The sequence below is a fragment of the Bidens hawaiensis genome, unplaced genomic scaffold (assembly GCF_021521415.1).
Source record: "Bidens hawaiensis isolate Kalapana, Puna unplaced genomic scaffold, B.hawaiensis_p1.1 tig00005035_1, whole genome shotgun sequence".
Taxonomy (NCBI): Eukaryota; Viridiplantae; Streptophyta; class Magnoliopsida; order Asterales; family Asteraceae; genus Bidens; species Bidens hawaiensis.
In genome coordinates this window covers 515,116-537,668 of record NW_027491320.1, presented here as the reverse complement: position 1 = coordinate 537,668, position 22,553 = coordinate 515,116, and positions in this window count along the sequence as shown.

Here is a 22,553-nt window from a genome sequence, read left to right as displayed (position 1 = left end):
ATGACTAATAAGAAATAAACAACACAAAAGTAGTTATTATTAAACAAATCAAAACTACATATTAGTTGAACTTGTTACAAATAGTTTTACTAAAACTAATAAAAATTACAACTCCTCTTCGTCTTCATTCTCGTCTCCACCCTCGTCTTCGTTATCGGAAGAAAGCCCGTCCTCCGCCTCCTCATCATGAATAGGACACTCTATTGGTATTTCATCTTCAAAGTTCGCCTTGTATTGTACACGATCAACCGCATCCAAATGATCCTTTAGGCAAATGCAAACCTCTAGAGACTCGGGAGTTAATTTTGTTCTTTGCATTGATAATACCCTCCCACTAAGAAAAAAAACCGATTCGGAAGCAACCGTTGAGGCTTGTACGGCAAGCAAATCACGAGCCATGGCGGATAGAATAGGAAATTCATTTTGTTTTCCTTTCCACCAAGCCAACAAATCAATATAGTTTCCTCCACTATATCAACCAAGTTCGCTAGTTGGTGTGTTTCCTCTTTGCCTCTTAGATGCCGATTCACGAATCTCATTCTTCAAGTTTATAAGTAGGTCCTTGCTCGGCCTACTAGTCGTTGTTTTTTAATAAAAGACGATCTCGTGCTTGGACCATAAAGTTGAAAATAATGGTCATAAAGGTCTTGAAGGTTTTTGTTAAACTTTTCACACGCTTCCGTCGACAACTTCGGGTCGATCTCGTGCAAACCCATGTTGTCGAATATTTCTTTGATCGTTCTCTCAACCCTATGAACATTCCAATATGGGTTTAAAGCGGCGGCACAAGTGAAGACCGGCGGTATGTTTTCAAAATATTTTAAGAACTTTCCTTCATAACCGCAACAATATTCTTGAACAGTTTGTTCTTCTCCTCAAACTCTTTAAAAGTACAAGACATGTAGTATAATTCTTGCAAAACCCAACAACTAGTAGGGTAATAGACTCCCGATAACTTTGTTGTTGAGTTTTTGAACACGTCAAGATACCTGTTTCGGTCAAAAATTGGCAGAGCAACCTTTGATCAAATTAGTGGGTGAGGTGAAGTGCTTGTTGATAATAAGATCGAAAACAATGATATGATTACGAGGGAAAAAACCCTTGATCACAATAATCTTACGTCGGCCAAGAATTAACAAGTTAATCTTTGGTCGAATTTCTTCGGTCAAAGATTAAGAACGTAATTTTTGGTCGGATTCGTATATGATTATGGTAATCTCCGGCACAAAAAACCCCCGGACGGTGAAAACTATCACCGTCGACTTTATTAATAACGAAAATTGGTGATTACAAGTGGTGGAGCTGATAAGTGATCGTAAGCTATGTGATACAGTGTTTGCTAGTAAGCTAAGTCGTGAGAGTGTGTGTTCTAATGATATTATTAGCTCATTTATATAAGAAAAGATTACAACTGTTATCCCGAAATAACCGGAAACCCTAGACTAATTCTTCTTTAATCCGTTAGTTGCCCACGTTTGAATTTGACGAAGTCCAGATAATATCCGTTGCAGTCCACGTTCTTATTATCACATTTACCACGTGTTCTTATCTGCAAAACAAACAAGAATAATATAGGACAATTGAATTAGTCAACGTACCTTCCTCAGAATAGCAGAGTAAGTCGTTATCTCTAAGTGAGGCTCAATTCTGAGGATAAAAATCCGCACCCAACAATTGCCCCCAAATTTTTACCGCGTGACAGCTGTAAAAATTTTGAGTTTTAAAATCAATAATATCTCTGCGATTTGAAAGGACGTGCACGTGGATCAAGGAGACTCTATAACCATTTCTTTAGGTTATAATTAAACCATTCCCACTTTTCCAAGTTATAATACTCTTCCACCGGTTCATAATCAGGTTAGTTCTTATCTCTCTTCTTCTTAATTTCTTGAAATTTTTCTTCGATTCAATCGATAATGAGGAAGAGAACCCCTCGATCGCCCAATCCTTTCTCTTTCACAACCTCGGACGATTTTGTCGACCAAGCTCTTATTTCGGCCACCGATGAAGACCAGTGTCTCTTTAGAGATCTTGACATTAGATTTCTAAAAGATTCAGGCCTGTTACCTGCCGAAGCCATTATCAGACCCTACGATTCTAAAGTCAAGGCTGACTTCTCTTCCAAAACCTGGGTGTGCTTTTTCTATTACCCTTTTTAATCGGCATTTCATACCCTTTTTCCTCGCTTGTCATGGAGTTTTTTGACATCTCCGGGTTCTCGTACTCGCAAGTCATGCCAATGGTGTGGAGGGTTTTGGCCACTGTATATCGACTGAACAAAACCCATGGGTTATCCATAGGCGTGCCCGAGATAGCCACGACTTATAACCTCCGTACTCACGGATCTTTTCGCTATTGTCTTCAATCTAAATCCAGTCGTCTTTATATGGTTCCCAAGGTGTCTAGTAGCGACCCTGATTGGAAGAAACATTTCTTTTTCGTTCGTCGAGACTCTATTCTGAATGGGATGAACTTGCCTACTAAATGGGTTCATAAGGGTAGGAAATCTTTAGGATAGAATTTCTTTTTCGCAAACGATTTATCTTAATACGATTTCTTTTCTGGCAGTTGTGTTTGAGGATTTGGTAAAGTATAGGAAGGATACAAATAGAAGGCTTAAGGCTTTGTTTACGATTCCACCAGAGGATAGGGAGTTCTGGTTAGAAGAAGAAACGGGAGAAACAAGTGTAACTGCTGCAAAGTCTGTGGAGAGCATGTCTTCTAGTAAGTACTTTGGGTTTTTCATGGAATCCTTAGGATTTTACTTTCTTGAGAATAACTTGATAAATTGTTGTATAGGGATGCCGAAGCCAAAATATTCTTTCAGCTTGGTTGATCTGGACAATCTCATTGAGGATAGGACGGTGGTAAAGCAAGAACACTCCAAGACCGCTTCTCCGATAGTGAGAGTTCTGACGACCCATCAGAAAAGCGCTGCCCAGAAGAAGAGGAAAGCCACTACTTCAGTCGAGACCGAGCCCTTTGCCGATACGAGCACTACTGACGCTGTGGAGAAGCTGCAAGCTCTTGCAAACTTTCTTGGGACAGTAAGTATTTTTACTTATCCTGAAAATAGTAAATTGCAGAAAAGTTATGTTAATTTGGGGATAACAGGAAACTGAAGGTTACCGTCAAAGATCCCAGGATGCTGAGTTGGCCCAAAAAGATGTTGAGGCTAAGGTTTCCGATCTTCTACATGCTGCTGACATCAAGGATAAGCTACTCAAAAAGAAGGATAAGGAGATTTTGGATCTCAGAGCCTCATTTGAGTTGGAGAAGACTGAGTTCCTTGAAGAGGCCAAGAAGTGTGCAGCCACCAGTATCCTGGAGTCGATGCTCAAGATGTCAGAAGAAGTTCAAGCGAGAGGCTACACGATGGATTCCTGGAACTCTGTGGCTTGGAGGAAGATGCTGAGGGGTGAGAAGATTGAGGAAGATGATGTGGCGGGCACTTCTGAGGTGGTCAAGGAAGCTGGTGTTAGCGAACAGGTGAAGGAAAACAAGGCTGGTGAGGTGACGGAGTCGGAAAAGAAGGAGGGCGACCAGGTTGAAGGTGATAAGGTTTAAGCCTGGTTTTCAAGTGGTTTTTATGTGTTTTTGATGGTTGTTTGGACAATTTTTATTCTGCTTATGTAAGGATAATGTAGTATGTTTAGGATAACGGTTTGGGTGGAGGGATCCTGGTTCAGGACGAAGCCCAAACCATTTATTTCCTGCTTTAAGACAATATGATGGTTCAGGTTGATGGGCTCTTTTTTAAGTGAAACCTGAATCATTCTTTTCCTGCACTTTTAATATCAGCAGAATAACTTTTTATGACTGATGTTGGTGTTTTATCTTCGCTCATGTTATCAAATTTTCACAATAAAGTTGATTTCATTTAGAACTAAATCTAAGTGAGATAAGAAACAAAATTTAGGTTTAAGTTAATGAACCAACATAAATTCATAAAATTCATTAAATAGAAGGGAATAAAGAACATTGTAAAATAGGAAGTCATACCAGAATTATTTAGTAACCAACTTCGATAATGTATAGATCACTTCGTCCTTGTTAACTAGATTACCTCTCAGGTTGTTCTTCTAATCAAAAAGATATCCTGCAATATTATCCTGAGAATAATTTCAGAAATTCTGGCGACAAGACCCAAATATACTGGCGACAAGGCCTAAACTGGCGACAAGGCCCTGAGAAGAGGTGAAAACCCCTTAAACCTTAAGATTAAACTGGCGACATGGCCCTTGAGAAAAGGTAAAAATCCCTTAAACCTTAGGATTAAACTGGCGACATGGCCCTTGAGAAGAGGTGAAAACCCCTTAAACCTTAGGGAATGGTACGTCTACCATAAACTTGAGATTCAAACCAATAGACGAGGATAACGAGGTAACGAGTCACTATATTTCATGTGCTGGCCCCGTCTCTCAAACTACGGCCGAATAAACGTGCGCTACAGGAGATCTTAAGAAGAGGTGAAAACCCCTTAAACCTTAGAAAGTATTGAATAATACCTTTAACCGGCGACAAAGGCTAACTGGCGACAAGGCCCTTATGAAGAGGTGAAAACCCCTTAAACCTTAGGATTAAACTTACGACAAGGCCTAAAAATACTGGCGACAAGGCCCAAATTAACTCCATTCCATGTGGGGATATCACATATCTTCAAGCTACAAAACAGTCAACTCTAAGTGAGGGGTGGGTGTTAGCCTTGCTAAAACCCCTCCGATGCTTAAGGCAGTACCAGGATAGAAGAATAATAATATTGAAAAAATAAAAATATAAATTAGAATACGTACCTTAGTTGTTTAACATTACTGTTAAATTATCCTCGGGATAGAAACCTTACATAAAATATTTTTTGAGGTGGATAGCTTTCCAAGCCCTTGGTAGTAAGTCACTATCCAAAGTGGACAATTTGTATGCCCCCTTTCCTGCTTCTGAATCTATCAAGTAAGGACCTTCCCACTTTGGTGCAAGCTTTCCATCTGCAGGATTTGTAGTATTCTGAAAGGCTTTTCGGAGAACCTAATCCCCTTCTTGAAATCTACGAACTTTGATATTTTTGTTATAGGACTTCGCTATCTTCTGCTGATAAGAGGCCATTCTAATCTTTTCTAAATCCCTGAGTTCTTCTACTGCATCTAAATCTTCAAGTAGATTTTAAATGTTATCTTCGGAATTTTGATGACTGACTCTAGCTATAGGGATAACCATCTCTGTCGGGATAACTGCTTCAGCTCCAAACACCAATGAGAAAGGAGTCTGACCAGTAGCATTCTTTGAAGTGGTCCTATCTGCCCAAAGAATAAAATGTAGTTCCTCGGACCACTTTCCTTTCTTAGACCCCAACTTTTTCTTCAGGTTATTGATAATGATTTTGTTGCTTGACTCGGCCTGTCCGTTAGCCTGAAGATGGACAGGTGTTGAAGTGATCATTTTGATTCCCCAACTGGCACATAAGTTGGTGGTTCTCTTGCCAGTGAACTACGAGCCATTGTCACACACTATCTCTGCCGGGATTCCAAATCTTGTCAGAATATTGCGCTTGATGAATGAGATAACTTCTCTCTCTGACTTGAACAAAAGACTCAGCCTCAATCCACTTTGAGAAAAAATCTGTCACTGCCAGCATGAAGACTTTTCCTTCCGGAGCTCTTGGTAGCTTTCCCACTATATCCATACCCCACTTCAAGAAAGGCCAAGGGGATATAATAGGATACAAGGGTTCTGCTGGCTGGTGGAGAATGTTGCTATGTCTCTGACATGCATCACATTTATGGGAATAACTCATAGCATCTCTCTTCATCGTTGGCCAAAAATATCCGGTCCTCAAGATTTTGGAGAATAGTGCTCTGCCTCCAGTGTGATTCCCACAATCTCCTTCATGGATATCCTGAAGAACTTCTTGAGCTTCTGTCTTCTCCAAGCACCTAAGATATGGTCCTGCAAGAGATTTTCTGTATAATATATCATTCATTATAGCATATGGGATTACCTTTGTGCGAAAAGCTCTTGGGTTTTCATCCTTGGGATAACCCCATCCTGAATATATCTCCTGATTGGGATAATCCAAGAATTTTCATTATCCTCAGGATCCTTGGCTTTCATATCTTCATCATCTTCTGATATTTCATTGACACCTTGCTCTTCTATTGTTGGGCTCAGGATGTGTATGATGAGAATCTTGACACCTTCCAGTATTCTAAAGGATGAAGCTAAGTATGCTAGGGCGTCTGCTTCAACATTCTCTTATCTAGGTACCTGTGAAATATCAAACATTTCGAAACATTTTGCTAGTTTTTTTACTAGCTCTAAATATTTCATCAGTTTTTCTCCTCTAACAGTATATGAACCATTAAAATGATTAGTTAATAATAATGAATCAACATGTACTTGAATAAACCTGATTTTCATGTCTTTTGCTAGTTGTAATCCTACTATCAAAGCTTCATATTCTGCCTTATTATTTGTGGCTTGAAATCCGCAGGATATGGATTGAGATATAATGTCCCCCTGTGGCGATTTCAGCAGAATCCCGAGACCTATTCCTCTAACATTTGAAGCACCATTAGTGTATAGAGTCCACTTAACTTTGGTTTCTTCCAGTTGTTGGACTTCCAAGTCTGCTTCTTCCTTAAGTTCACTGGTGAAATCAGCCACAAAGTCTGCTAATGCCTGGGATTTGATAGCAGTCCTCGGTTCATATGCTATATCATATGCACTCAGTTTTACAACCCATTTTGCCATCCTACCTAACATTTCTGGTTTTCTCAAAACAGACTTAATAGGCTAATTAGTTTTAACAAGAATATGATGAGTCTCAAAATAATGTCTAAGTTTAGTATATGCCATAATAAGTGCTAAAATTAATTACTCAAGATAAGAATACCTGGTTTCAGCATCTAATAAACTCTTACTTACATAATAGATGGGATGCTGTTGACCTTCGAGGTCTTTAGCTAAAACTGCACTCACGACATTATTTGATACTGCTAGATATAGAGATAGAGGTTCACCTTCTTCGGGTTTTACCAGTAGAGGAGCAGAGGAGAGATAATCCTTGTGACACCCGGTAAATTCCCAATCCCTTAAACTAAGTAATCAACCTAATAATTAGGTGATTGTAAATATTATGCGCGCCATATAGAATCAGCGCGGGCATTTGTTATGTGCAACCTGCGCGAGCGCGCCATGTTAGTCAGCGCGTGCATTTGTTATGTGCAACCTGCGCGAGCGCGCCATGTTAGTCAGCGCGTGCATTTGTTATGTGCGCCCTGCGCGAGCGCGCCATGTTAGTCAGCGCGTGCATTTGTTATGTGCAACCTGCGCGAGCACACCATGTTAAGAACCAGCGTGAGCATATGTTATATGCGCCATGCGCGAATGTTTTGGCTTTATGTTTTCATGTAACTTAACGTTTTGTCTATGGGTTGACCATCCCGCATGATGCTAAGGCGGGTGCATCCTAAATCGTTTATGCGCGTGCGGAAGGGAACTAACCTCCCCGCATGGCGGGAACATTGAGAGCTAGTTTGTCTGAAGCTCCAAGATGGAATTGACTTCAACATGACTGATCACTATGTTGAAATACCAAGACCACCTGGAGAATCTACAAATGAAACTCAATATCCCTAAACTGCGAGAAGGTTACGCACCTACCCGCAGCAAAGAAATGTCCTTCACGCAGAAAGCTATGCGCACAAAGTGATGCGCACAGAACACTTAGTCTATTCTCCAGACATAAGGAGATTACTCCCGCCCAAAAGGAAACAGTAGCGTGTTTCAGAGATTTTCCACTTTTTACTGTACACTGACAAAAGTACCTGAAAAAGCACACTGTAACATGAAAAGTCAACTGTCAGCCACCCTATTCTCACCAACCCCAGACCTGCATGTCCTGTCCAAATCAAATCAAGATCTTTTGTCCACTCCTCCACTTTTAAATAAACAATAAACAATAATAATTTCCATACTTTATCATCATTACACCTAGATATGAAAAGATTACAATCCCCTAAAGCAAGGGATTGTGTTCCCTTGAGTTTGCCTATAAATATGTAACCTAAATTATCACTCAAAACACACTTCAAAGAACTGCAAACTTGCACTAATCATCTCCCGAGCATCCGTTATTTTCGATTCCGTTCCAGTTACTAGGTAAGCCGAGGTTATAAACTTGAGATCTACTTTCCAAACCTTATATTCTCCTATTTCTTGATCTTAATATATATACTTCTTGTTATTTAATCGTATTCTAGACCTTCGATTCCGAGGCCAACACCAAGAAAACCCGAATCTCGATTAATCCCTTAACAAGAACCACAGGTGAGTCTCACAGCCCCTATTTTCACTGTTTTTAAACTGCTTTCGGGGCGAGGGACACGTACTTAAATAATGTTTTATCATGGTATACTTACAAGCTATGCAAGCGATTATGTGTTTAAGTTATGTTTCATGATGAGCAATGCAAACGGTTATCTAAGGTTTTCGATGTATGTGCGCTAGAACTCGAGTAAGTGATCACTTTACCATTGGAACTCTAAGGGTAGGGACTGCTGGTTTGATCCACCCACTCGTAGGGGTCGCACCTCTTTGCATGGACGAGTGCCTAGTACGGTCATGGGGCAGTACTATGGGTTTGAGCCCGCTCGTAGGGGTCGCACCTCTTTGCATAGACGAGCGCCTTGTTTTCCGGCACAACGTCCGCGCGTAACCCGCGGGACAGAATTATTGATTAGCTCGTAGTGGCAGCGCCACTTTGCATGGACGAGCACATTTTCCAGAAACGTTCGCGCGTAACCCGCGGGACGGTATTACTTATTTTAGCTCGTAGTGGCAGCGCCACTTTGCATAGACGAGCACAGTTCCCAAAAATGTTCGCGCGTAACCTGCGGAACGATTTTATCAGAATATGTTGATAGAACTGTTTTACCAAGCATGTGTTTTAATGATGCTATCAGAATTATGTTTCAGAATGATTTGTATCAAGATTATGATGCAATACGATTTATCAAGTTACTAAAACTTGTGAACTCACTCAGTTTATACTGATTCAAATGTTTTTACGTGTCTTTCAGGAGATAACTAGGTAGCGCATGGAGTCACACTTAGAGCACCTCACGCTGAACATCTAAAACTAGCTTTTTGGAAGATTTTAGTTCTATCCCTTCGATGCGCGTGGTTGTTCCCGCCGCGCAAGGGGATATGGCGTGGAAATCTTCAACAGTTTTTATACTTGGATGTTTTTACGTAATTTTTAATCAATGTAATGTATTTGTATTAAACTTTTCATGCGCAATGATAATCTTTGAATGTTTGCAATGGCCCGTGCTTAATTATCAATCCCCACTCGTGCGCGCCCGGCTGTTTCCGCCGCTCAGGGCCGGGTGTGACAATCCTCCTCATACTTACTGGTCCATTCAAACCTTTTGTTTTTCCTCAGGATAACATAAAATTCCTTGCACTTTTCTGAGAATTTGGATATGAATCCGTTGAGTGCTGCTATCCTGCCAGTCAGTCTTTGAACATCTTTGACTGATGCTGGGGATTTCAGGTTTAGGATAGCTTGTATCTGCTCTGGACTCGCCTCTATCCCCCTTTTGGTAACCATGTATCCAAGAATTTGCCAGCCTTCACTCCGAAATGGCACTTTGCAGGGTTCAGTTTCATGTTATATTTGTTGAGGATATCAAATGCAGTCTTGAGATCCTGGAGGTGATCCTCAGCTTTCTTGGACTTCACCACCATATCGTCAATATAGACTTCCATCGTGTCCCCCAGTTGCTCTTTGAACATCATGTTGACTAACCTCTGATAGGTTGCACCTGAATTTCTAAGTCCAAAGGGCATAGCAATATAACATTAAATACCCGTGGGAGTCATGAAGGCTGTGTCTTCTTGATCTGAGGGTTCCATTTGGATTTGCTGAAATCCTAAGGATGCGTCCATAAACGTCAGCATCTCATGGCCGGCTGTAGCATCTACCATCGAATCGATGTGTGGTAGAGCGAATGGATCTTTAGGACAAGCCTTATTCAAGTCTGTGAAATCCACACAAACTCTCCATTTTCCATTCTTTTTTCTGCACAACCACCACATTTGCCAACCATCGGGGATATTGAACTTCCCTGATCATATTCGCCTTCAAAAGTCTTTCAACTTCTTCTTGGATAATTATGTTTCTCTCAGGTGCAAACTTTCTTCTCTTTTGATGGATTGGCCTGAAAGAATTATCAATTCCAAGTTTATGTGTTATAATATCTTTGGAAATACCTGTCATATCTTCATGTTTCCATTCGAATGTCGACAGTCTTGACTTGAGAAAATCGAGCAATTTTGACTCAATATCCTCGGGAATGCTGGTTCCCATCAGCACTTTGACTTCAGGATCCTCGGGATAAGGAAGTACTTCTTTGATTTCTTGTTCCCTGGCCTCCATTACGCATCGTGTTGGTTTCTGTAATTGCTACGCCTGCTGGGGTTTGGCAGTACACTTCATAGAGGATGTGTAGCAATTCTTTGCATCTTGTTGATCGCTGATGATTTTGATAACTCCCCACGGACTTGGGAGTTTCACACATTGGTGATAGGTGGAGGGGACTGCTTTCATGTCTTGTATCCAGGGCCATCCTAATATAATATTGCAACAAGACAAACAGTCAATAACACAAAATTTTTGTATTTTATTTACCCCTTCGACGTATACTGGGAGTTTTATTTCCCCAATAGTGTTCTTAGTCTCTCCGCTGAATCCAACCAATACTAAGGAACTGGGAATGATCTCATCCTCAGGAATATTCATCTTTCTCAGCACATCTAATTGAATAATGTTGACAGAGCTTCCACCATCTACGAGGATCCTGCCCACTTAATGGTTAGCCACATATAATGTTATTACCAAACTGTCATGGTGAGGATCCTGAATGTTGTCTCTATCACTTTCATCGAAGGTCATGGTCTTTGTTTGAGTGAGAATGGATGTCTTTGTTGGTCTGTCAGCCACTTCTAACTTTCTATGATCAGCATTTCTTTTTACAGCAGAATAAGAGGTTCCACAGATGTCGGATCCTCCGGATATGAACATGATTGTTTTTGCATCCGTTGGTGGAGGAGTTGGCTTTTCAGGAATATTCTCAGGATTATGCTCTCTTCCCTTTTTCCTGCCAAGTAGCTCTTTCAAGTGGCCTTTGCTGAGAAGATAGCTAATCTCTCTTCTGAGAGCAAAGCAATCATCAGTCAAGTGCCCAAAGTCTTCGTGGAAGGCACACCACTTTGATTTGTCTTTGTAGACTCCTTGTTTTCCACCTTCTTTGGCCACCTGGCTTTTTCATCTAAATCCTGCATGACACATATTAATCCACCAATATCAATAGAAAAACAATATTCAGAAACTTTAGGATATTCTTCATTATCCTCATCATCTACTGCATTGATCCTGGGGTTATCAGGCTTGTAGTAAGGTTTTGACCGATATGATTTTCCTAGGGATTCGGCCTTCCTATTCGTCTGGTCATACTCGGGATACCGATCTTATAGTTTTTCTTATCATCTTCCAGCCTGATAAACCTCAGAGCTCTGCTTCTTGCTTCATCTAATGACCTGCATGAAGTCATAAAAAGATCTTCATAGAAAGAGGAGCCCTTTTCTAACCCCAGTTTAAGAGCTTCCACTGCTAAAGCCGGGTTTAGATTTGGAATTTCCAACGACTCCTTGCTAAACCTGGTAATAAAATCTCTCAAGGATTCCCCAGAATTTTGGGTAACCCTGTAAAGATCACCTGTCATTTTCTCAAATGTTCTACTGCAAGAAAACTGGTTATTGAACAAGTTAATTAAATGAGAAAAAGAAGTGATAGTATTAAGAGGAATACTCAGTAGCCATTTCATGGCTGCTCCGGTCAAGGTAGACCCAAATCCCTTGCAAAGACATGCTTCCTTGATTTCCATAGGGATTGGGTTGATCTCCATACGCTCTCTATACTGTGCAACGTGTTTCTCGGGATCCGTTGAACCATCGTATAGTTTCATATTTGGGGTTTGAAACCGTTTTGGGATCTGTACGTCACCAATTGATGGTAAAAATCGGGATATTATGTGAATATCAGTGGGAACTTCAGCTATGGGACGGGTAACACCAGGAACATTTGATATCATGTCCTTAATCTTTTGTAATTCTCGGGCTAAACTTGAACTTATGCCTGCATCCTGCAAAAATCCTTAATTATCATTAAAAGGAATTGTATTGAAAGTGTTACCCTGATTGATATTCTGAGGAACGGTTTGGGTGTTGTAGCTAGCATTCCCGAACATAGTATTTCCTGGAGTGACAAATGGAGTGGCTGAAGTATTAGCCTGCATCGGGATGAAGTCTCCCTGGTGCATCTCGGAGGACCCTGCAAATTGCTAAGTCTGAGCAAATGGCTGCTAAGGATTGAAGAACCCTGATGGAGGTACTCCTGAGAATCCTGCCTGTTGCGGAAATCCTGAGGATACCACTTGCTGATAAGGACCTGAGGATCCTCCCTGCTGCGACAATCCTGAGGATAACGCATGTTGATAAGGACCTGCGGATCCTCCCTGCTGCGACAATCCTGAGGATCCTGCATGTTGAAACGACCCAGCAAAAGATGCATGCAAGTATCCTTGGGATCCAGATGAGTACAATCCCGCAGACCCTGAGTGCTGGAAGAGCGAGGATCCAGGGTTGTACGTCGTGGTTGACTCCGGACGCACCAATCCTGAGGTTCCTAGAGGAGTGAAATCCAGAGATCTCGGGATTAATGGCATGAATTCTTCCGCCGGCTTCTTAGCTTTTCTGATATCTTCTAGTTCCTTCACCATCATCTGGTTGGTTTTGTTCTGGCGGTCCATCTGTTCCTGTAACCGCTTATAAATAGACAAAAGTTCATTATTAGATACCATAACGGGATCCTGGGGAGACGGTCTCGATCCCGAAAATACTGGAGTAGCAGTTTTCTTCTGAATGTTGTCAGGTTTCTTTGGAATAACAGCAGCAGAAGGAGGAAGAGGCATGGAAGGTTTCCCGGAGGAATCTGAGGCTGCGGCAGAAGAAGAAACAATCTTTGGTTGGGAACACATGTTGTGGATATTGAAAGTAGGGTTTAGTTTGAGAGTTGATAATGATCAAAGCACCGTTTGCCCCACGGTGGGCGCCAAATTGTTTCGGTCAAAAATTGGCAGAGCAACCTTTTATCAAATTAGTGCGTGAGGTGAAGTGCTTCTTGATAATAAGATCGAACACAATGATATGATTACGAGGGAAAAAACCCTTGATCACAATAATCTTACGTCGGTCAAGAATTAACAACGTAATCTTTGGTCGAATTTATTCGGTCAAAGATTAAGAACGTAATTTTTGGTCGGATTCGTATATGATTATGGTAATCTCCGGCTCAAAAAACCTCGGACGGTGAAAACTATCACCGTCGACTTTATTAATAACGAAAATAGGTGATTACAAGTGGTGGAGCTGATAAGTGATCGTAAGCTATGTGATACAGTGTTTGCTAGTAAGCTAAGTCATGAGAGTGTGTGTTCTAATGATATTATTAGCTCATTTATATCAGAAAAGATTACAACTGTTATCCCGAAATAGCCGAAAACCCTAGACTAATTCTTCTTTAATCCGTTAGTTGCCCACGTTTGAATTTGACGAAGTCCAGATAATATCCGTTGCAGTCCACGTTCTTATTATCACATTTACCACGTGTTCTTATCTGCAAAACAAACAAGAACAATATAGGACAATTGAATTAGTCAACGTACCTTCCTCAGAATAGCAGAGTAAGTCGTTATCCCTAAGTGAGGCTCAATTATGAGGATAAAAATCCGCACCCAACAATACCCCAACAAAAAACCGACATTGACCTAAATACTTTCCGGAAGCATATCGGCCTCTCGTACATCAACAAGATTGTTATGAAAACTTTGTAGAGTTTGGAGTTGGGCGAACACACACTTGAGCATATGACAAGTTGAGTTCCAACGGGTTGGAACATCCCAATTCGGCCCCAAATACTTTCTTTCAACCGACTTGCAGTAATTCTTATATTCAAGATGTCTTCTTTTACCACTTTTGAAGACATCTTGTAACATAAGTCTAAAAAATTTTAAATCGTCACAAATGTTTTCATTGTTAAGACCTTTTTGAACAACCAAGTTGATGATATGTGCAACACATCGAACATGAAAAAAATCCCCGAAACAAGGTGGTGAATATTTAATGATAAATTTTTCGGCCGCCTTGGTATTGTTTGATGCGTTGTCAAACGAAATCGAAAATATTTTATTTCTCAAATTGTAAGTCGTTATAACCTCATCAAGCGAGTCAAACAATTTTCCGGCCGTATGTGGGTACGGGACGTTTTCAAAAGAGATGGTTCGTTTCATCAATTGCCATGCCACTGGATCAACCCAATGAGCGGTGACACATATGTATGATTCGGGCAACCCGTGTGGTGCCGACCAAACATCGGTAGTTAAACTAACCATCGCTTGTAAAGAATGAAAAAACTCGATTAACTCTTTTTTAGCACACTCCCACAACTTGATACAATGACGTCTTAAGGGAGTACGACTTACATGTGTGTATCATGGTTGTAGAGTTTCTCGAATCAACGACGTCAAATCCGGGTCATCAAAGTGGTTAAACGGCAAACCTCGTTGAATAACGAACTTTGCCATTCTATCTTGAACTTGATTCGTGTTGTAACGAAATAGTGTACCATCTTTACCCAAGTCAATTTGATCGGTCGCGCCAATCCCTTTCAACGCCTTGCAATATGGCTTCTCGATGTGCTTTCTCAAAGTCGAGTTGGAATCGTTCTTTAATTGTGTTCCACATAGTTTGCAACGAACCTTTTGATAACCTTCGGCATTCACAACCAAATCCCAATTCTTCCATATGTCTTGGTTGCGGTTATGGGTGACGACCGTAAGAACATTTGCGTCCTCCATAGGAGGAACGGGTTCAATAAAAACACTCTTGTTAGCCTTTTTGTTGGTTTTTTTGATGGGTGCCATAATAATATTTAGTTGGATGGTCGGGTTTGCCAGAGGAGAAGTATTATAGTTTGTTTTTGAGTTTGGTGGTGAAACAAGTAATGGAAAACAACTTATATGTAGGTTTTGGGCTACAAGAACTGGTTCCAACGGCTATATTACCGTTGGAACCGATTACAACGGCTCTTTTGTGTCTCAAAAACCGGTTCCAACGGATATATTACCGTTGGAACCGGTTACAACGGCTCTTTTGTGTCTCAAAAACCGGTTACAACGGCTAAATTACCGTTGGACCGGTTCCAACGGCTACTTTGACCTGTGTTTGACTTTTTTTAAAAAAACCCGCCGGAACCGGTTTTTTTGGGTAGGAACCGGACCGGGTACAATTAGGAACCGGGTAGGAACCGATTGGGAAATACAAATAGGGGAACCGGGTATGATTTTCGGGTAGAAAAATACCCAAACCGGGTATTTGGTCCATCGGGTAGGAACTGGAACCGGTTCCGGGTCGGTTCCACCGGTTCGGTTCCGGAACCGGTTTTTTTGTGCACGTCTAACGTGGAGTAATAGCAGCAAAGAAAACCCCGAGTTGAGGTCGGGCTGACGGGAAAGCTTCCATAGTTCCATGACTTCAAGAAGACTTATTTGGTTTGCAACAATTAGTTGCCACATTCATCCTAAACGTCAAAAAATATATATATATATATATATATATATATATATATATATATATATATAAAAGCAATAAAGAAAATCAAGTTAACGAATGATAATGAAATAATCATATGAAGTAAAGACCTTGCCCTCCCGAAATGCAAAATCATAGTGGGATCAGAAGCATGAGCAGCTAAAGCAAGCAAAGTTGACTTTTTGGGAGAAGATAACATATGTGCATAATTGGTCAATGCTTTTCTTAAAGTGTAAGGTGGTGTTCCATCTTTATTATCTAAAGAGAAATAAATAGCTGCTGGTAATCCTATTAGTCTCTCAGCTTCCTTCACTACTTCAATTAGGTTTCCACAGTACACACCAACATGATGCCGAGTTTCATATCTAAACTTCAAACAAAATAAACATGTAGCAGGTATATTGGGAACAATAACATTGTAAAAGTTAATAACTTACGATAGTCTGGTCTGAGAGAGATGAAATTCAAGATGAGCGCATGAGCGATCAGATTCAGGTGTATGAAGATCTTTTTTAACAGCCACAAAAGATCTTTAAAACAAAGTAGATGTAAGATGTCTTTGTTTAGCTTCATCCTTAATTCTTGTTTGATATTTTAATGTTTCGTTAAGCTTGTTTTCTTTTCCTAAGCTTCAAGCTCAATCTTCCTGTGCCTTGCTTCATATTTCTGCTGGGCTACTGATGGAAAACACCAACTTCATCCACACTTTCATTCGGTTGTTCATCTATCGTAATTGCATCCGGGGCATAGTTATCAAATGTGTTTGGCGCACTTAAGGCACATAGGCCTCTCCGAGGGCCTAGGCGCTAGTCGCAAAAAAAACGTGGGCCTCAAAAAAAATAAAAGCATAATAAAGAAGCTACATACGTCATGGAAAATATCACTCTTTTCAGATTCCAAAATATCACTCTTTTCAAATACCAAATATTTCAAAACCATAATCCTCAACGTAAATCACGAAATCATTTAAAAACCCAAAGCAAGTACCAAAATGATCGATCTATGTGATTCATGAAAAATCTTCATAGTCTGCCATAACAGTGAAAGTTACTGATGTGATCAACTGTTTATTGTAAGTATTTATTTAGTAGAAAATTTTTGAAATGTTTATTATGAATGAATGCTACTGATGTGATCAAATGAGAGAAAATATTATTTATTTTGATTTTGATAACTTTGTTCTTGGCTTCTTGCTTTGTGATACTGAATAACCAGAGATTGATAATTTTATAGCGTTGAATTAATTTTGTTAAACCCATAATTTTATGTAAGTTGTTTAAATAAGTTAAGTGATAAATCAAAAACAAATCAAACAGAATCAACCTAAAAAAATAAAAAATAAAATAGTGACTAATTGCCTAAAACTGTGTCTGCTTTTAAGTAAGGCGCCGCAGGTGCGCTTTAATAGAAAAAACGCCTAAGCGCAAAAAGCAACGCTTTTAATAACTATGATCCGAGGAACTTAGAAAAACAAACATCAGCACGAGGGTGACAAAGTAAAATCTTCTAGTGAACATAAAAGCATAATAAAGAAGCTACATACGTTATCTCTGCACTCTCATTGGGTAAAACATGTAGTTCACCCGTGCATTCTTACTAAAGATCTCTTATGCCAAAATAGTATCGCCCGTGCATTGCGGTGGGACACGTTAATTGCATTAGATGTATTATCAACAAAAACCACGTTGTAATTCGACCCATTACCGGTAAAAGACAAAGACAAATCCAGATTCTTTACATCGTTAACGAAATGGGAAAAAAAGCTAACGCCCAGATAAGTTGAAACTTTATATAGCAAACAAAGCATACCTTGTGCAAATTCAAGATTTGCTTCATCGGAAGCTCGCTTCTCTGAATTGTGGTGGGTCATCATCAGCAAACACCCCAACTGGCTTTGCACCAAAATCATGTTAAGCTACAACAAAAGAAGCACCAACATTATACAAATATATACACGCACCTATAATCATCTTACTTCTTAAACCCATATGTTTATCGTTTATTACCTTTCTTAATTTGATAAAGTGAGTTTAGTATACCTTTTAGTAGTTATGTTTTTTAGATAAATCCAGTTAGTTTTAACCAGCATAGGTTAACCGGTTAGGTTAATAACTGAAACCGGTTAGACAGATTAAGGATTTTTCTCTCTAAAACCAGTTACGGGTAGTAACCTATAGGATAAACTTGAATTATGCATGAATGATCAGAATATATTTGGTCTTATCCAACTCCTTATACACTACATAGTTTCCCATACCCAATACAGATTGCAAAGACACTACCAAATATTCAGCACTTGAAATCACATGACCTTTCATCAAAGTCCTAGTACCCATCTACAAATTAAATTGAATGGCATACTACTTTGACTTCCTTTGACTTATTGGTACACTTACCAAAATATTTGTGCATATTTGAAAATTTGTTGGATTATATCAGAATTCTACTTACATGTTATATGTGTATGCAATGGTGGGTTGATCCAAATAATTTTCAATACATGTCAAAAGATATTTAAAATGGCAGTGGATTGAAGTAGACGATACTTTTATTCAAAATATATTTCCATGTATTCTAATTAAATAACAGAACAATTAAAACAGTTAACAAAGATAGTAATCAATCAAGCAAAAGTAACAATGTTCATAAAATACAGTTAAAATATTTGCTAGCCAACACTATAATAGATAAAAGATCCAATACAATAATCCCTAATCATACACATGAGTTCCTACACTGTTGATTTCAAAATCACGCGATGGCAATATTGTAAATTTCATCAACTATGATCCACTGCTCCCATCGATTCCGTCCGCCTTCACTATCATCATTCATCAATTCGTCACCGTCCAACGATTGTATTCACCGTCGTGAACACCATCTTTCTCCGTCACGAGTTGTTCACAGGTTAGTTTATCAAATTTATCAATTGAAATTGAAATTGATGAACTAATTGATCAATTAAACTTTGAAATTGATCCAATTAATCATCAATTTGAAGTTTCAGTTATCAATTTTGAGTTTGAGTTCTGGGTTTTAACATTGAACGTATTAACATTAACCTAAAACGTATAAACTTTTTGTACTGAACTTTTAAAGTTTAATTGATTTTGGTTCTGAACGTTTAAACAGAACGTATAATACGTTTAAACAGAACGTATAAAGTTTTTGTATAGAACTTCTAAAGTTTTTTGTATAGAACTTCTAAACCTTTTATTAGAACTTCTAAAGTTTTGGTACAGAACATCTAAACTTGAACGTTTAAAGGTGTTTGTTTTGGTCAGAACGTTTAAATTTGTAGTTTTGATCAGAACGTATTAGTTAAACGTTTAAACTTTTTGTTCATTTTTTGTCAGAACGTTTAAACTTTTTCTTCATTTTGGTCTAAACTTTTTTACTTTAGAAGTTCTAGACAAAAAATTTAGAAGTTTTGTACAAAAACTTTAGAAGTTTTGTTCAAAAAGTCCAGAACGTTTAAAGTTTTTGTGCAGAACGTTTAAACATGAACCCTAATCATAGCTCAATTAAGTGTATTATTATGCAATTTCATAATCGATTGATGATTCTAAAGCCTCCTACACATCAATTCTGTTGATTAAATCAACAATTTTTGATCAATTTGAAGATTATTAAACTATAGCGATAATGGGTTTATCGATTTTTGATTATGCTTTAGTTTTGTGGATGATTTGATTATGGTTGAAGGCTTGCAGCAAATGACGATCTGTTGTGCGAGAAGTATTTTTTTGATTTAATTACAATTATGCCACCGCATAGTTTTAATTGCAATTAGGATCTGGTGGTGTAGGGTCTCACGTACCTAATGTATGATAACCTATTATTGTACGTTAACCCTCCTCCACTAAAATATACCAAATTGTATTTCTTTCTACCACTCATCTTCATACAGAACACTAGTATTAAGCAGAAAGTTAATGAATCGTAAGTATTACTTTAGTAACTTCAAATCCCTAATTAATAATAAACAAAAATAACATATAACAACCTGGATCAGTACACCGAGGTGAAACAGCGCGTTCGTTTCACGGAATAGAATGGAATTGGAATTGGAATTTGCATAGGATTTGGAATTTGAAAGAATTGAATTTGGAATCTGAACATTCCAATAGGAATTGGAATTAAGGGAAATTGAAATCCAAATGCATTCTTAATGTGTTTGTTTGACAAATAAATAGACATCAAGATTTTTTTTTATAATGATAACGGCGAAAACATTTTAATTTTTTTAGATTTTTTTATTTTGATTTATATTTTTGTTATGATTTTTTTATTATTATTATTATTTGAATTTTTTATGGGTTTTCTATTAAGATCAAAAACCTTTCAAAAAATATTCAAAAATAATAATAAAAATTCATATATCAAAATATAAATTAAAAACAAGAAAAGTTAAAAAAACTAAAATGTTTTATTTATTCGTTGTTCTCGTTAAAAAAAATTGAGATAAGATTCCAATGAATATCCTTGAATTCCTCCACAGTTTGGAAGGATTCGAAATCCTTCTATTTAAAGAATTTGAAGGAATTGAATTCCAATTCCAATTCTAATTCTTTGAACCGAACACACCAAAATGGAATTAAGATTCCAATTTCAACGAAATGAACACGTCATTTCATGGGATTTTAATTCCAATTCCTTTGAATTCCCACAAATTCTGTGAAACGAATACGCCTTGCGTGATGAATCAAATTATCAAACACTACTAAACTAAACAAATGAAATCTTCAAAAGTGAACCTCAGAGGTATGGATGGAAGAGGAACTAGTTTAGTGTTTTGCCGTGTTCAACGATAGTTTAGGAGATGAGGAGGTTGTGCAGAGGGAAGATGCAATGCGACCTCCTCATCTCCCAAACTACAGTTTAGGATTTCTTGATGTGATGGTATAAAAGATATCGTCTGATTCGAGGGGGATTAAGGTAGTTTAAAAGCTTATGCTGAGATGAGATAACAGTGGTTATGGATTATAAATTATGAATATGAGTGAATAGGAGAAAAGGATGGCATGTGTTACACGACGTGTAAAAATGGAGGTGATATGACTCGTAAGGGTTAACGGTCAAACCGGGCTAAATCAATGAGAGACTTTTATTTAGAAATCAAGCAATTTGGTGGCTCTAAAGAGGGTGGGGAGCGACGTGAGAGCGACACGTAGGATTTTTTGGTAGGCAATTATATATATGATTGATTTCTTTTGAGAACCGCTTTGAGCTTTAAGAACTCGAAAGAACTCAACGTAACAATTTTTTTTGAATTTTTTTACACATGTGTAATACGTAAGTGTAAGTAATGTACAAAAATTACCGTAATTTTTTACACACCGAATCGACTTTTTACACATGTGTAACTAACATTTAAACTTGTGTAATTATCAAAAATACTTATTCTCTCTCCCAATTCATTTTTTAATAAAATTTATTCTCAGCCACGTATTCAAACTCATTTAATTAAATGTGTGGTCCAAAATTGAGTTTTTAAAATTCTTACAACTCATCAATTTCTCAAAATATCCCTCTCCTATATATATATATATATATATATAAACCTGTTGTATTTATCTACACATACCACTTTATTCGTAATACCACAAACAGAAAATACATTATAACCTATACATACAAAAATAGTTTTTTTATCACCTGTTTACATATGCTATCAAATTAATCATAATAAATGGCTTACAAAACTTGTTTGTAGTTTGTTAACTTAAACTGTATTGTTGGAGTTGGCTTGCATTGTAGGTAAATACAAATACAAACACTCTCCACAAATGATATTATACATAAATCCATTTGAATTTACCTCCACATACTACAATTGTTCATATCAATATATTTACCTACACGTATCAAGGTATTAAATTACATGTACAAAAGTGGTTCATGATATCACATACAAAATATTGCGCAATATTTACCTACAAAACACAATTGTTCATCATTAACACATATTACAATAGTTGCCTACAAAGATCATAGTCCTAACATACACATACAAAGGTAGTTCATGCTATCACATACACATATCACGATATTGCGTACACATACAAAGCTAGTCATGGGTCACCGGGTCCTTTAGGCTTTAGATCTAGTCATTTATTAAGAAATTTTTAACTTAGAAATGCTTTCAACAATACAGTTTTAATAATTAATACACAAAATAGTTGTGAAAACTCTGGAAACTCAATTGTGTGGTTTATATCCAGCCACATATGCATAAATGTATTATATTCTATATACCCATTCCTTTGCTCTCTCTTGCATATTTTTATATGCAACCATCACATTTCTATTTTCAAGATCCAATCTCACATATTCCTAAATTATATCTTCTTCATTCATTTGTTTCAATTCAAGATCAAGATCAAATCCTATCTTTTTTATATGGTCTTCATAATCTTCTTCTCTATAACAGATCTGAACCATGTGGAGATGTTCTCAATCAGTCAATAACGAAATCAAATATTATTCATGAATCATAATTGGTCTTCATGTTTTTCAAATAGATTATGAGAAATCGGTGTGGCCGAATTTTGATGTAGAGTCACAGACATACTTCTAAGTTTTATCTTCCAGTTTTATCACCTATCTTTTGTTTAAATCAATGTTCCCTCAAATTGATATATTAGGTTATGATATTTTAATATATTTTTATAATGCGAGGGTATCGGTGACGGTGGACGATGGCACCGTGATTGTGGAATGTTGGTGTTGGTAGGTGACGTGGCCGTTTTCTCACAATCGTCGCTCCGGTGGCTGACCTTTTTTCTCACAACTGGTTCCAACCATCGGTTGATTATTAGATCTGTCATATCAGGTTTTTGTTTATT